The sequence below is a fragment of the Myxine glutinosa genome, chromosome 11 (assembly GCF_964187855.1).
Source record: "Myxine glutinosa chromosome 11, kmMyxGlut1.1, whole genome shotgun sequence".
NCBI classification, from domain to species: domain Eukaryota; kingdom Metazoa; phylum Chordata; class Myxini; order Myxiniformes; family Myxinidae; genus Myxine; species Myxine glutinosa.
Window position 1 is genome coordinate 114,334,202 of NC_136271.1, and position 15,317 is coordinate 114,349,518.

The following is a 15,317-nucleotide window of genomic DNA, read 5'->3' on the forward strand; positions in this document are numbered from 1 at the left end:
AGTGATTTTTATATTGTAGGCACCTGCAACTCACCAGAGGTGAGTTCAATTCCAAAGTAAAGGAGAATCACCTGCTTGAAATCTAATTATTTCTAAACTTCCAAAGGGTGCCAATAATATTGTCCAGGCCATTTTAGGATTTCTGTTTGGAATAAGCTAGGGCTTATTTTTTCGTAATTTTTTCAGCTTTTTTGTTTTGTTCCACTGCAAACCAAAGAAATACATATGTGAATACCAAAATATTTTTTAATTTCAACAATTTTCTGGAAGAAATGGTGCATTATGTGAAAAAAGTGGAAGGGTGCAAATACTTTTGGCCACGACTGTATATGTATATATATATACACACTACAAGCCCAAAAGTATGCAGACACCCCTTCTTATTGGTGGATTCGGCTATTTCAACCACACCGATTGCTGACAGGTATATATAATCAAGCACACAGCAATGCAATCTCCATAGACAAACATTGGCAGTAGAACGGGCCGCACTGAAGAGCTCAGTGACTTTCAACGTGGCACCGTCATCGGATGCCACCCTTCCAACAAGTCAGTTCGTCAAATATCTGCCTTGCTAGAGCTGCCCCGGTCAACTGTAAGTGCGGTTATTGTGAAGTGGAACGTCTAGGAGCAACAACTCAACCGCGAAGTGGTAGGCCACACAAGCTCACAGAACGGGACCGCCGAATACTGAAGCACGTAGTTCGTAAAAATTGTCTGTCCTCGGATGCAACACTCACTGCCGATTTCCAAACTGCCTCTGGAAGCAGCGTCAGCACAACAGCTATTCTTCGGGAGCTTCATGAAATGGGTGTCCATGGCCGAGCAGCTGCACGCAAGCCTAAGATCATGCGCAATGCCAAGCGTCGGCTGGAGTGGTGTAAAGCTCGCTGCCATTGGCTTTGGCGGATGCCAGGAGAACACTACCTGCCCAAATGCATCGTGCCAATTGTAAAGTTTGGTGGAGGATGAATAATGGTCTGGGGCTGTTTTTCATGGTTCGGGCTCGGCCACTTAGTTCCAGTGAAGGGAAATCTTAATGCTACAGCATACAATGAATGAATGAATGAATTGGCTAACCCCCACTCTAGCAGGGAACATGGCCTTAAAATGCATGTTGTTGTGTTGTATACAATGACATTCTAGACGATTGTGTGCTTCCACCTTTGTGGCAACAGTTTGGGGAAGGCCCTTTCCTGTTTCAGCATGACAATTCCCCCATGCACAATACGAAGTCCATACAGAAATGGTTTGTCGAGATCAGCGTGGAAGAACTTGACTGGCCTGCACAGAGCCCTGACCCCTGACCTGACCTGACCTCAACCCCATCAAACACCTTTGGGATGAATTGGAATGCCGACTGCGAGCCAGGCCTAATCTCCCAACATCTGTGCCCGACCTTACTCATGCTCTTGTGGCTGAATGGAAGCAAATCCCTGCAGCAATGTTCCAACATCTCGTGGAAAGCCTTCCCAGAAGAGTGGTGGGTGTTATAGCAGCAAAGGGGGGAGGGGAGGGGGATGAACTCCATATTAATGCAAATGATTTTGGAATTGGATGTGTGATGTTCGGGTGTCCACATACATTTGGTCATGTAGTGTATATTGTTACATTTATAGGGGGTAGGCAATGGATTACCTTAATCCAGGTAGAAGAGTGTAGGATAGTGTGCTCTGAATGACGCGATGAAGAAGAACCCCCATGTACCGTAAGTTGGGATCCGTTAGACCGGATGTCGTGTGAGTGTATATTTGTCCCCATGACGAGGGGTGGGGTTATGCTAATTAGTTAGGGATTAATGGTAAATCCCCTGTACGTAAATTGCCTCTGTGGGGTTTCCTCTGTTCCTTATGACACACCACACCCGCCATGCACCCCACACCTAAAATAAACACTAAATAAAAGTACCCGGAACCAGGGCATTCAACTACCACTCATACCACCGACCGGGTTATCACAAACGCCGGCAAGTAGCCGTGAGGCCACGCCCCGAAGAACCACTGATCAGGACGGCCGTAGAGCGATGAGATGGCACTCGGTGATAGGAGCGTGCGCGGACGTCATCGGATGCCGTAAGAGCCCGGGGAACAAAAGAACGGTGTCCCCGACATTTTCTCTCTTGCGTTGGGGCCTTCATCACGAGCAGTCGAAGTTATACCTCTTGCGCCAAGGACATTGAAAGCGAACGGTTGCAGATATTCTCTTCTTGCGCTGGGTTCCTATTGAAGGCAGTCACATTTTCCTGCTCTTGCGTTGGGACAGGGACATTGGTGTCGTGCAGTCGGAAAATTTGCGCTTTTTGGTCCGGGCGATCGGTTCGAGCGGCCGCATTTTCCTTTCCCTGGCTCGTTGGTGCCAACGGTGTGGTGGCTGTCTGCACTGAGAGACCGCTGTGCTGTGTGGAGCAGATGGCGAGTGGACGGGCATGACCTGCTCACTTTGCGCTTTGCGGATGGAGGAACGAACTGCGTGCCAAGACCTGGTTTCCCGTGTACGGACTTCGTGCCAGGGCGTGTGTTTTCCCACGCAGGGACGCGGGGGCCTGTGACGATCCCGGACGATCAAGGGGACCAGAGCTAAGTACACAAACACACATTTATACTTTGTTCTTTTTCCCCTTGTGTTGTTTTATGAGTCCGTATGGAGGGTCCCTCGATTATAAATCTTGGTTTTATTGTGCATTTCTTTGTCTCTGGCATTATTTTTTATTAAACCTTTTTATTGTACATTTTAATTCCATGTTGGGTCGAGTTGATTAACAGGGTCGAAGATGTCCAGTGGGATCCGTACAAGTAAGAGCTTCTACCCTTCGCTGCCCTCCTCCCCTGCACGTATTCACACTGCCATTGGATTGAACGCCTCGGAGTGTAAAGCTCGATCGGCTACCCGTCACCTTGGAGGATCTTAATCCCCAGGAACACGACTATATATATAATATATATATATATATATATACTGTATATATAATATATATATACAGCAATACCCCGTTTTACACCATTTCAACCTAACGCCACTCTTCTAGAGTAAATTTCAGTTCAGCGAACGTCATTATGTGCGACTTTACGTCACTCCTACATCATAATAGGAGGATGTGAAAAAAATATATTTAAAATAAATAAAATAGTACATAAAAATTAACAATAAAAGAAGCGAAAAAACAATTTAAAATACAATAAAAAGCACATTTAAAATATTTTTAAAATGTACGTATACGTACGCATAGCTGCTGGTTAAAAAATGTACGTATACGTACGCGTAGCTGCTGGTTCTCATTCAAAACAAAGGCAACGCCATATGCATTTTGTCCTGTGCTGCGGTCGCGTGCTTGCTTTGCATTTCGCTGTTATTTTTGTGATTATTCCTTTACTGTGTAAAACAACCAACGCAACGTGGTAACGGCGAAACATGACGATGATGCCGGCTCGGACGACCGTCCGCGGCAGACGTCACGTCACGTCACCGTGCAGAGTGTGCAGTGTCCGCGACGAGGTCAGGCCCCAGGGCCCATGGCCCATGTGAAACGAACGACCGTGTCATGCCTCGAGCCGGGGTGCCTCGTCGGGCACCTCGCCGGCATCCGGCATCGATGAACCGATCGACGTGTGCATGTGCACATGTGCATGGATTTGCAAATCCCTACCTGTACATCGTTTCTGCGTATATCGCATCGTCCAAAAAAAAAGAAGCACGCAACTTCGGCCGCTCGAGGAAAGACGGGGCACGTCTACGACTAGGAGGCGAGCGTCGATCCCCTGGGCGGCCAAGTTCACTGAATCCTGAGCTCGTTCGTTCGTCACAGACGACACGACACGACCACCGATGAAACTGCTCACGTTGGGTAAAGCACGCCGTGGTGAAGCGGGCCGCGGAGCCACTCGGCACACAAGCCCGCTCACGGTTGACACGTCCGTGCCGGTCACCCCGTTCAAGGAGAAAACCCGACTGATAGAAAACAACGGAGGGACTCCCAACGGGGAGCGGCAAAGATTCAGAGCGAAGCCGCAGCCTCCTCCAGTTATTTACTCGAGTTTTACGGTGTTTGTCTTCATTTTAAGGCATTACACCCGGTTTACGTCAAAAACCGAGTTACGTCACGGCTTATGGAACGAATTAATGACGTAGGCCGGGGTATTGCTGTGTGTGTATGTATATATATATATATACAGTGATCCCTCGTTTATCGCGGGGGTTACGTTCCAGAAACGAACGATAGACGAAAATCCGCGAAGTAGCGACCATATTTTTATTTTATTATTTATATATATTTTAAAGCTTTATGACCCTCCCCACACTCTTATTAACCTTTCCCATACTCTTATAAACACTTCCTATACTCTTAAACACTTTTTACACTCTTAAACATACGTAATTTTAACAACATATAAAATTCTAATGGGTACTCACCATTGAAGATACTGTAGCGACCCATGGGTTCCCCAAGCAAGACCAGCATTAGAATCTCCTTGCTCCAGCCGGTGATGTCACCGGCGGGGATCCCCGGTGCCAGAGTGGCTGGTCACGTGACCGCCAAAGCGTGCCGCGCGTGCGGGTATAATCAGCTACACCTGTTGATCACGTGACCACCAAGCACGCCACGCTTGAGAGGCGTGGCTTTCGGTTTCTGGTTGTGCTTTATAATTCAGCCCGATAAACAGGCTTTTCAGTGTTCCCGAGTTGGTTTTGAGAATAAATATCTTCTCGGACGAGTTTGTGTCTTGCCCGTCATTTCGTCCGTATCAAGCAAGAGCCCCGGCTCTTCAATACTACAACTTGCGTGATGAAGATGATGATGAATTAGCTGTGCAGTACTGATGACGATGAAGGTGATGACGATGATGAATGTACTGCACAGCCAGAAAGAGCATTACAGTTACCCATTACGTGGGTAACTAGCGCAAGTGGCAGCTGCCGCATCTGCGTTTTCCATACGCACGACTCTTTGTCTCTTTGTCTACTCTTCTACTGTACACTATGTACAGTATTTTATTTCTTGTAATATGTTTTAAATACTGTATTTTTCTTATTTTTTTACGTTTTTTTATTTTTTAGGCTAGAAAATGCTTATTTTACCACAAAAATATTTAAAATAATAGTATATAAAAATACATTTATACCGAAAAATCCCGCGATATAGCGAAAAATCCGCGATATAATCTTACATATACTAGCGAGAAAAACCCGCGATGTACCGAAGCCGCGAAAAGTGAACCGCGATATAGCGAGGGACGACTGTATATACAAAGTTTGTGTGTGTGTGTGTGTGTGTGTGTGTGTGTGTGTGTGTGTGTGTGTGTGTGTGTGTGTGTGTGTGTGTGTGTGTAATGTTACCGATAGACTCCGAAACGGAGAGGCTCACGTGCTTGATATTTGGCATAGACATGGCCATTGAGCCTGGGACGAACATGGCCGAGACAATATTTGACGAGATCCATATTTTTTATTCATATTTACCTCAGCGCATTTCAGTGAAGTACCCGCTAATCTCAGCCAGTGCGAGCAGCTCGCTGATTCGCTCAGAGCGATCACGTGATGTTCCATCCCGTCACACGTTTGCACGTAATTCAGGGCGAAAAGCCATTGCGTTTTTTCACCTTTATGCGACCGTGTTTTGTGTCGATTTTGTGCGATATGAATTAAATTTTAATTCATATTTCGTGTTTACGAATTCAAATACGAAGGATTTCCCCTTTCAATTTCGAATACGAATCGAATACGAGCTTGAGTCGAGAGGGCGAATGTACGGGTTGGGAATGTGCGGGTCTCCCTTCCCCCGCCCGGCAACGCCGGTACTGGAGGACGTGGGTCACAGGATCGGCGAGTCTCCAAAAGCCGCTTCGTGCTCTTTCGAAGATGCATGACGATGTCGCGATTGTTGTGCTGCTCTCCGACCATGAGAACTGCAACGTCATTGTTGACTGGCCCTCCCCCTTCCCCCTTCCCCCTCCGTCCTCCCCCTCCCCCCCTTCCCCCCTCCCCCCTTCCCCCCTCCCCCCCTCCCCCCTCCTCCCCCCCCCTCTCGCCCTTCCCCCCTCCCCCCCTCCCCCCGAGTTCAAGAAGAAGAGGACAAGGTGAGGAGTTCAAGAAGAGTTCAAGAGGAGTTCAAGAGAGTTAGAGAGTTCAAGAGAGTCCAAGGAGTCCTGAGAGCAAGCGAGAGGAGTCCAGAGAGCAAGCATAAAGAGTCCTGAGAGTTGCGTCAGAGAAACGGCAGAGCAGAGAGAGAGAACCCGTCATGCCAGATTCGTCATGCAAGATTCGGACCTGAAGCGCTTAGCGCGCTCAAAATTACGAGTGGCCCAAAATTTTGTTTTTATAAAATCTTAAATTTGAAAATCGTGCCATGGATGGTCAAGGCGACGGGATGCCGGTGGGGCAATTAGAGGGAGTAGAGTCGACCCAGGACCTTGGGGAAATGTATGTGGGGGAAATGGAGGAGGAGAGAAATGGTGAGGTGGTTGAGGGGGTTTCAGGCGCACAAAATGGCGGCGCTTCGCACGTGGTTGCGGCAGCTGAGCCCGAGATGCCAATGAATTTGGACCTGTTTATGAAACAGATGATGGCCTTTATGGTAAAAACAGACGATAATTTCAAAGGGATGGAAAACAGAATGGGGGGCCAAATGAGGGACGAAGCAAGGTGTACCAGTGAACGTATGGACAAGAAATTTGAGGGGTTAGACAATAATTTTAAGGGGTTGGACAATAAATTTGAAGGGTTAGACAATGGGATAAAAGAGGTGAAGAATGGGTTAACGGGGTTGGAAAATAGAATGGCTGCCCAGGAGAACCAGATGGAAGGAATGAAGAATGGGTTAGGGGGGTTAGAAAACACAATGGACGACAAATTGCGGGAAGTAGGGGGGCAATCTGCCCGGGAAATCAAACGGATGGGGAACCAGATAGAGGAGGTGAAAATCGGGTTGGAAGGTAAACTGGATGCTCAGAGGGATGAATTGGAACAGATGAGGGCGGCATCTACTAAAAAGATGGGAGAAATGGGGGAGGAGATAAGACGAGGTGTGGGCGAGGATGTCTCGGGGGTACGCGAGGAGGTAAAGCGAGGTGAGAAGCGTATGGAGAAAGAGGTGAGAAATAGTACGGCTAGGTTACAGGGGGGCATAGAAGATCTAACAAGGGGAGTAGAACAGCTGACGGTGGGGACAAAAGGAACTAGTGGAGCAGGTGGAAAAGAACACTGCGGTACTAGGAGGGTTGAAAGCGACACAAAAAGAACTCAAAAATGAACTCATAGCGACAAAGAGGGAATGTCAGATGGTACGTGAGGGACTAACAACGAGGTTGGACGACGTGACAGAGGAAATGGAGACGAAGGACCGGGAGGTGAGGACGCACATAGAAACGGTCAAGGTGGCCTTAGAGGACGAAATTGAGAAGCACCGGGAAATAAAAGAGGTGAAGCAAAAGTTAGAGGATGTGGAAGAGGGGGTGAGTGAAATTAAGAAGAGACGGAGGGAAACTAAGAGGGAGATAAAGGAGGAAGTGATGGAATATGTGCAAGGTCTGTGTTCAAATCATGATGATGTGCTCACTAACGAAATAAAGAGTTTGCAGGTGGCGGAGGAGGAGCGACGACGAGGTACCGAGGTGAGTGGCGTTATACTCAAAAATGTATATGGTGTGAGGGGAGATTCAGTCGGCTTGGGGGTTGGTTTGGACCCGGGTGTTCGTGAGAGGCCGCTGGTAAGGTGTGCGACAGGTACAGAGTGTGGAGGAGGTGTGCGAGGATGCCCGACTATGGGGTGTGTGAGGACAAAAGTGCGTGCCGAGGAGTGAGTGTACTGTCGAGAGTGAGTTGGACGTAGCGCAAGTGTGGGGGGGCACATGGAAGCGTGTGATGGGGAGTGTTACAGGGGATGTAACGAAGGAGTGCACACCTGTGGTGAGTGTTATGGAGGATGTAACGGGAGAGTGTGCGCAAGAGGATGCGCGAGAAAGGTGTGTAACGGATGGGTGCATGAGTACAGAGTGCGCTGGCGAGAGTAAGGGTGAATGCGCGACCGAGTGTGGTGGTGAAAGTAGTGAGAGTGACACGGAGCGTGAGTTGGTTGTGGCAGGTGAGAGAGGATGTACACCTGGAATGGAAGGATGCGCACCTGGAATGGTCGAGCGCGTGCGGGAATGCACACTTGAGTTAGTAGTAAAGCACGTGATTGGGTGTGCAAGTGAGTGCACACCCGTGGTTGTCACCGGGGATGTGACCAAGGAGTGGGCGCGAAGAGGTGTGTTGGTGAGGTGTGCGAACGACGAGTGTGTGCTAAGGTGTGCGGTGGTCAGGTGTGTGACGAAGTCTGTGAGCGAAGAACAAGTGCAATAACGAAGTACGCGGGGTGTACGGGCGGCTTTGGAGCACCGAGCTCGGTGAGGATGAAAGGGGTCGCGTATGCGTGTGAGCCTGCAGGTGGAGCATCGACGCTAACCAGGTTAGCGGTTAGATCGACTTATAGCCGGAGCGAGCCCTCGGTGCGTGCCGGGCTTCGCGTGCCGCGGGAACCAGCGGGGATCTTTCGAAACCGCCGTACGCGATCCATGCCGGGCCGCGCTCTGAACGGCCGCGTCCGTGCTCCGCTAAGCGGAACGGGCGGCCCGGTAAGAAGGGCCGGGGCGGCGACCCCTTTTGGTTGCGGCGTTCCGGCAGGGCGAGATCAGGTCATCAGGCGGGAGACCGGACGGCTCCGCGCCGATGTGGCCCTTGGGATCTCGGCCCGAGTAAACCTCCTTCCCTGCACCGAATGCCGGACGGATCCAACCGCCGGCACCGAACAACCCGCAAAGCCGGGCTTTGGAGATGAATTGGCGCACCGAGAGGCTCAAGTAAAGGACATTTGGTAGGGATAGGGAATTTGGAAAAGCAAAATTTGTGATTGGCAGTGGTTGGAAAATTTTTGATTGGTTGGAATTTTGAGAGCAAAATTGGTGGTGAGAGATACCCGTTGTGGTGGGATGGCAACTCTGCCATCTCTCACAGAGGAGGAAAAGGAGCAATAGTTTATGGGGTTTGGCAGTGAAAAACTAGCCCGGGAGGGTTTGGATAATGTGTAGGGACCTAGAGAAGATGACCATAGGTAACGGTAAGGTTAGGTAGCAACATTGGACAGGTAGTGGGGACATAGAGAGGGTAGTTGGATTATAATGACGAGGAAGCGCAATAATGTAAGGGGCGACGGGGAAGCGCGAGTTTTAGCAGGGCAACCAGGTAGAACAGATGATGCCGTGTGTTTGAGAATCGGAAGTGTATTGTGAAAAGTGAGTAAGGAATAATTGTGATTGCACAGGTGTGCAACTGAACAGGTGTGTGGAGCAGTGTATGAGTGGGTGATGGTGATGTGTATTGTGTTGACCAAATGGTCCAGGGAGGAAGGAGGGTGCCGGAAGCACCAGGTGTAAGAGCGATTGCACAGGTGTGCAACTACAGGTGAATGGAGAATGGTTGTGTGGAATATAAGAAGTATGGAATGGATGGTCATGGAGTGAGTGTGTTGGAAACTGTGGAGTGGAGTGGATGGTGCGAAGGTGGATGGGGGAAGAGTGGACCCCTATCACGAATACCCGGGGAGGGTAGTTTAAGAGTTAGGTAGAGGGCACAGGTAAATTGTGGTTGGATATTGGCATCTGTGGTGCGTGGTGGAAGAATGGTGTTTGGATGGGTGCATTAGTGTTGTGGAAATGGCTGGGCGTGTGGCCTGTTAGTGTGTGTAGTTGAATGGGCACTCCACCACTGTGAGGATGTCGGCCAGGTGAGGCTGCAGGTGGGCTCTGGGAGCCGTTAGAGTTGTGGATGGGGCCCGAGGATCCGGAGGACGGACCCGGGTAGCCCAGTGCCAGAGAGGGCACCGAGTGGGGAGAGCGCCAGAGGGCCTTCCCCAGTTAGATAGGTAGGGTGAGGAGCAGGTAAGCTCGGAGGCAACTATAGTGGTGGAGGTGTGCAGGTGGGTAGACCTGCTGGGAGAGCTACACGACTCAGCCCGGAAATTGTGCAAGGGCACAGGGAGTTGAACCGGGGGAGTGAGACCCCAAATTGATGAAGCACCACAGTTTGGTCAATGGGAATTTGGTTCTTAAAACCGCATAGAGTAAGATGGCCAATGGATTGGTAGGGAAAGACCCCGGGTAGTGTAAAGTGAGTTAAAGTCATTTAGAAGGTAGTTAGGATTGAAGTCTCCTCGCACCATCTACATCCACTCACCTGAGGTGACAAAGCTCCACACCATGCCATGGTTTGTTTTGGTTATTTTCTGTGCAAATGTTTGGATTGTGAGATGCATCATGACGTGGGTGTGACATTGTGCTTTGTGTTCCATCTCTCCCTCCTTATGAGGATTGATGATGAATTGGGTGATGGCAAATTTTGGTTAGAGGGATTGTGGTGACGAATTTGGTATAGGGGAAATAAGGGGAAGACGTGACAGTAGTGACGAATTTGTGAATGTGTAGGTTTTTGTAAATACGGGGACGGGCAAGGGGGGGTAGTGTAGGTCACGTGGGGGGCGTACGGTAGGGACGAGCTTTCTCACTTCGCTCTCCGTACGCACCTTGTCCTGCATTACCTTGTTTGATGTGTACCCTTGTGACCTTACCCCTCGCTCACCTGTCTTCTCCCCCCCCGCCCCCCTTGTCCCCCACCCGAGGACTGTGCGCCACTGGGCGCCGAGGGGAGCGTGCGGGTGTCCACCATTGTGTGCCCGAAACTCCCACAACCAGCTGTCTGCATCGATGCACCACTTATGGACCACATGTCTGTGGCTGAGCACCACTGATGGACCCCATGGGTTGGGGCATGGCCCCTCTGCTGGAACCGGCCATGATGGCCCGAGATCTTGCTGGCGGACCTTGGTCACAGGGCACCTATGCCACACAGGTGAACCACCCCTAGTCGGCCCTGTGGGCCATAAATAAAGAACAATGGACACGTTTTGTGCTTTTTATTATGTCTAAATAGGCCGCCAGCAAGAAGACGAAGTTGACAACATCTGGAAGAACGACAATGGCCAGCAGAGGGAGCCGAAGAGAAAGACCAGCACCAGGGGTTTGTTGGGTTTTTTTTTATTGAACTGTGGTGACTGTGCACCGATTGGTGCTTGATGGTGCTTTGGTGCGTTTTGGTGCTTTGATGCGTTTTGGTGTGTCGATGCAGCACAGGCTGTCTCCCCCCCAAAAGAGAACAATCACAGGTCTTGGGTTGCGTTTTGTAAATACAAGTAGCGTCACTGTAAATAATGCTCCCCCATCGTTCATGTTGTAGTTTGAAAACCATTCCGCGATTCGGTTAGCTGTGGGCGTGAGTCTGTTAGGCAGGGTGCAATGGAGCAGCGGGACATATTTAATTGTGTTTTAAAACTGTCACACTCAGGGTCAGGTTAAATGTAGAGGGAACTACACCTACGTGCCACACTAAAGGTAAAAGTAATAGGCCCGGGACGTGCCTAAGAGGAGGAGGGGGTGCAGTGTTGTGGATATGAGAATTGTGTTTTTTTATTGTGGTAAAATTTCACCCTCCTTCCTCCATTTGTTGTGTATAAAGGTCAAAGGTCGTTCCCGTAGTTATTCCATATACAATCACGTAGCAAATCACAGATCTCCCTGTTCAGTAGTTATCTCCTTATTATGTGTACTAGATTAAGGCTGTGTCTTCCATTAATTAACACTCCATTGCACCGAATTCAAATAAGGTAGATTCCCTTCACATTCCCCTTTCGTCAATTGCCAACTGCATTGGGCGGTTTGCTGCATCCCACTGCTGCTGTGGGGTTATGGTTTTTCGCTGCAAGACTCCATTAGCCACGAGGTCATCTCAGAGCAGGTGGGAGGAGTCGGCCCAGCGCCGGGAACAAGGCGTGGCCTCGCAAACGCCTCCCCTAGGGGCGGGATCGGTGAGCCCTCGCGACCAATCAGGGCCGAGGCGAGCTCACCGATGGGCGTGGCCTGGAGGCCGGCGGCTTGATCGCCTGAGGCGTTATATAAGCGCGCGCGGAAGCCTTTGCGAGGAGTTCAAGAAGAGTTCAAGAGGGTCCAAGGAGTCCTGAGAGCAAGCGAGAGGAGTCCAGAGAGCAAGCATAAAGAGTCCTGAGAGTTGTGTCAGAGAAACGGCAGAGCAGAGAGAGAGAACCTGTCACGCCCCCCACCTTTATCTATCAATATTGTTGAAATGAAGATGAAATAGCTGTATGTTGAAATATGTTGAAAAAGTCAAAACTTTACATGGGGTGTCCTTACTTTTTCACGTGACTGTATATACTATATATATATATATATATATATATATATATATATATATATATATATATATATATATATATATATATATATTCCTCCTTTAGGTAGATAACCACATTATCACATAGTACGACATCCCACCGGCAGGCAGGCAGCAGTTGCGACACTTCGTTCTGCTCTGGAATTGATCAGATGCTGGTCTAACAAACGAGACATTTCAACCGAGGCACATCTTGTTTCATGTTGGTGTTCCGGAAGGCTTGTTAAATGTATCTATTTCCAAAAGTCAGCTGCTCTGAGCTTCAGTCTCTTGAGGTTATAGGCATTACCATAAGCCCTGAAAAGCAACTACAAACTTCATATCCTCCATCATTCCAAGTAATTACTTGAAAATTCAGAATTACTCACAGCTGCATCCATACCTCAATGGAGCACTATATTCCCCTAGACTAGAGCATGGTGCCCCAGATCGGAGGGCTCAGAGGATAAGTGTGCAGAGGTTGTTGGACTGGAAAAGATGTGGTTGAAAACCCCCCCAAAAAACAGAGGCTATATGACCCATCTGCAATGTGAGACAAGTCGTCTGTGCTTTGGCCTCATTGCAGGAGATGCCAAGAATGCTGAGAGCTTTACATTCCACAGATACTAGGAAAGAGATGTGATACTGGGGTGCTAGCTCAAACAGGAGAGCAGTAGCTACAGATAAAGGCTTTGTAGGCTGAGGGTAGTTCGGATTTTTCAAGGAATGGCTTGGAATGAAGGATGCTGCTCAGTCTGTGGTTGGATTTGAAGGTCAGTTTTGTTATGTGGTTAGTTCAGGAGAGGTCATGACTGATTGTGAGGCCTCAACATTCAAGAGACTGAACCTATTCCAGTGGCTCACCATGGAAATAGGTAGGTGAGTTAGTCTGACAGTGCTTCAGGAGCACAGGTTGAGACAGATATGTCAAGTTCCATTTATCAGACCAGCATCTAATCAATTACAGATCAACAGAAAGTGACTCCGTTTCTGCCTGTCTGTCATTGGGAAGGGGCACTGGATGACTATGTGGCATCATCTGTAAAAAGGAAGAGGGTTTCCAGAGCATTGGAGAGATCATTTATGTAGATGAGGAATAAGAATGGGCCTAGGTAGACGGTTTGATCTTTCTGATGTTTAGCACCTCCAGCCATTATTAAGGAACAGCAGCATGCTCAGAGTTGAATATGTGGGACAGAATCTAAACTGATGTTTGGAGATCAGCCAGAATGGTGACCTGTCTGACATTGTAACCCCTCGCCAATGAAACTACTTCAGCAGCCTTATGTGCCTTACAGCGTGAAGAAGAAGAAGAAAAAATCTCATTTCATTCTCCATCCCGACCTGCATTCTTTGTTACCCCTTTCAATCACCCCCAACCAGATCGTTTTGCAGGTTGCTGTATTTCCTCCCCTTATCTTTCCTGTTCGTTCATTCCCTTACTTGCTGCTTTTACCTGTTGTTCGACTGCTTGTCCATTGTCTTTTTGCCATTTACACTGCACTTCTATTAGCCTTGATTTCTGTTAAGAAGTCAATGGCTGCTGGAAGCCCGTCAATCAACCAGCATGGTATGCCTAATCAGAAGTGTACCATGAACTAAGTCAAAATGTATTAATATAACCCAATGAGCACAACTGTAAAAAAAAAACAATTTTTTAAGTTTCCAAATTAAATACATTATGCTGGTAAATTGAGGGTTGGTTGGCTAGTTGGATGGTGAGAGGATGGAGGAGAGGATGGAGGAGAAGATGGAGGAGAAGATGTCTCCGGGCCGTGCAAGATTCGCACCGGGATTCCCAGTGCCGTGCAAGATTCGCACCGGGATTCCCCGTGCCGTGCAAGATTCGCACCGGGATTCCCCGTGCCGTGCAAGATCCGCACCGGGAGTCCCCGTGCCGTGCAAGATTCGCACCGGGATTCCCCGTGCCGTGCAAGATTCGCACCGGGATTCCCCGTGCCGTGCAAGATCCGCACCGGGAGTCCCCGTGCCGTGCAAGATCCGCACCGGGAGTCCCCGTGCCGTGCAAGATCCGCACCGGGAGTCCCCGTGCCGTGCAAGATCCGCACCGGGAGTCCCCGTGCCGTGCAAGATCCGCACCGGGAGTCCCCGTGCCGTGCAAGATCCGCACCGGGAGTCCCCGTGCCATGCAAGATCCGCACCGGGAGTCCCCGTGCCATGCAAGATCTGCCCACGTGCCTATTCTATTTCAGTGACATCTCACAACAGAAGTCTTTGGCACATGTACGAGAGGTTGCTGACCCTGTCCCTGCTGTATCGCACTAACCCTAACCACATAATCAATACAAAAGCAGATACTGTGCAAAAGCATGTACGGGAATTAGTTACAGCAATTGACGTTGTGCAGGGTGGCCTGAAAGTCGCTTTACCCCTTCCCAGTAAAGCATTCGTTCTTAAACTCTATATATACATGTTTTATCGTGCAGTACTTACAATAATGAATCAGCCATTGTATGTGCATGCACTCCATCGTACTGACGACAAATCCAAGAATGAATGCTTTGCCGGGGAGGTGTAACGCGACTTTCAGGCCACCCTGGACACCAATTTGATGATCACTAACAATGAATGAATGAATGATCGTTTTAAGGCCATAGACTTACGGGCCCCATGACAATCATGGTTCCCTGTTTGAGGCAATGTTTTTATGGCCAGGTGCCCTTCCTGACGCCAACCCTTGGTCACGCTCTTATGATGCGCAGGGATACAGTGTACCTATTCTAAATCGGGGTACACACCGTGATCATTCATCCCAGCAAGCTGGTACTCAATTTGCCGACCTCCGAAGGATGACAGGCTGAGTCAACCCCCTGGTGTTAATTCAGCGATCGGCCGGGATTCGAACCCAGGATCCTGGGATCCCAAGCCGGCACCCTAACCGCTAAGCCAACACCAGGCTCCGATGATCACTAACAAGCAAACACAATTATTAAATCAAATTTGCCAAACCAAGTTTATGGAGGAAGTGAGCATGTCATGAACCTGCTTTGAGGAGGTTCAAAAATGTCACTCCTCTCCACAACATCAACCTTTCACATTCCATATTT

At 49.1% G+C, this 15,317-nt stretch overlaps 1 protein-coding gene across 6 annotated transcripts in view; it reads right to left on the reverse strand.

The window, feature by feature from the left end:
* Positions 1-15,317, reverse strand: part of PHAF1 (phagophore assembly factor 1) — a 70,257-nt gene that overhangs the window by 54,265 nt on the left and 675 nt on the right. The window lies entirely within an intron of this gene.